This window comes from Brassica oleracea, chromosome C6 (genome assembly GCF_000695525.1).
Source record: "Brassica oleracea var. oleracea cultivar TO1000 chromosome C6, BOL, whole genome shotgun sequence".
Classification (NCBI taxonomy): domain Eukaryota; kingdom Viridiplantae; phylum Streptophyta; class Magnoliopsida; order Brassicales; family Brassicaceae; genus Brassica; species Brassica oleracea.
Window position 1 is genome coordinate 7183616 of NC_027753.1, and position 2102 is coordinate 7185717.

Genomic DNA, 2102 nt, shown 5'->3' on the forward strand with positions numbered 1-2102 from the left:
GGGGGGGGGAAGAGGTTCTACTCAAGTCAATCCTCACTGCTATCCCTGCCTACGCTATGTCATGTTTCAGACTGTCGGGTTCTCTCTGTAAACAAATCCAATCAATCCTCACGCGGTTCTGGTGGGACTCGAAACCCGATGTGAGGAAGATATGTTGGGTCGCATGGTCTAAGCTTACACTCCCAAAATCGCTAGGAGGGTTGGGCTTTAGAGACATTGAATGCTACAATCAGTCCCTCGTAGCAAAGATTGCTTGGCGACTCATCTGTGATCCCCGGTCCCTCCTGGCGCAAACATTACTAGGGAAGTATTGCCGAGACTCTTCCATCCGGGGCGTTACTTGCCCATCATCTGCATCGCATGGATGGCGAGGAATCTTGTGGGGTCGTGACTTACTTGAGCTTGGTCTTGGCTGGAACGTGGGAAATGGAGAATCGATTAATATATGGTCTGAACCCTGGCTCTCTCCTTCCTCACCTCTAATGCCGATGGGACCGGCTCCCTCTAGGGAGAGTCAGGTAATGTGTGTCTCAGACCTTCTCCTACCTACCTCCAATGATTGGAATGTTGCTGCTATCAGACAGCATTTGCCTCAATATGAGGACTGTATTCTGCAAATGGTTCCTAGTTCCTTCAATAAAAAAGACGAGTTGTGCTGGCTCCCTAATGCTTCCGGATTGTATACGTCCAAGTCTGGTTATGCAATTGCTAGGAAGTCAACACTGAACCACGCTGCAGTAGACTACCCCTGGAAAAGATGTGTATGGAACCTAAACACGCCACCTAAGATTCAAACTTTTTTATGGCGGGCAATGAATGGAGCACTTCCAGTCGGCTCTGTTTTACTCACCAGGGGGCTCCTAGCTGAGGCAAAATGTAAGAGATGTGGCGACCTTGAAACCCCTCTTCATCTCTTCCTCACATGCCCTTTCGCTACCCGTGTATGGGATCGTATTCCTGCCTTGGGCAAACCCGAAGTACTAGATGTGTCTTCTGTAAGAGAGCTCCTTATTAGCAATTCCCGGATGGTAAATCTCCCTCCTACCGGGATTGGTATCTCCCCAATCTATCCCTGGCTATACTGGCACCTTTGGAAAGCCAGGAACATGCTGATCTTCGAAGACAAGTCATGGACAGAAGCGGAGCTGGTCTTAAAAGTTTTAAAGGATGCTCGGAACTGGGAGGAGGCCTATCGGGGTACCAAATGCCCCCACACACACACCCCTCGCAAGGCTACTGTCCCACAATCAGCACGGGGCCTGAGTTGCTTCACTGATGGAGCTTGGGACCCTATCTCCGGACATAGTGGACACGGCTGGGTCTTCTCTACCCCCTCAGGTGTGGAGCTGAAACACCACTCTTCTAACCGTCGTCATGTAGCTGCACCCATAGTGGCAGAAGCTCTTGAGGTAAAGGCTGCCCTTTCGGATGCAGTCGCTAATGATTTCTCTCAGTTGAATGTCTTCTCTGATTCGAAGTCTCTCATCCACCTCCTCAACTCCTCCTCTTCAACGGTGCTCCTGCAAAGTATCATGTTTGATATTAGAGTTTTGTGTTGTCGGTTTGAATCTATCTCTTTTTCTTTTGTTCCCCGTTTGGGTAATGTTGTAGCAGGCTCCCTAGCTAAGGCTTCCTTAAGCCTCCTTGTGACCCCTCCTGTTGGAGTGTAACTCCCTTTTCGCTTTTAATCAAGTAGTTCGCTAAAAAAAAAAGGATAATTAGAAATTAAAAAAAAAAAATCTATATTATTAAAAGAGAAGTACTCATTTGAAAATGTTATTACTTCATTAATTAAACTCCCTTTTTTTTTTGCTTGTCTTTTTCAGTTGCATTTATGAAATATCATAAAACGAATAAAATTGTCTAATTTATTACTTGTCTTTTCAGTTACATTAATGAAATATGCTTAAATGAATTTAAACTTCATATTTTTTTGTTTGTCTTTTTCAGTTACCTTAATGAAATATCCTTAAATAAATTTGGACACAATGTCATTTAATCAACCAAAAAAACTCATGAGTTATCCTTACGTGCATAATTTTAATAATGGAGATTTTTAAAAACGTGCATCATTAAAATGTTACCTAAAACATGCAGCACTA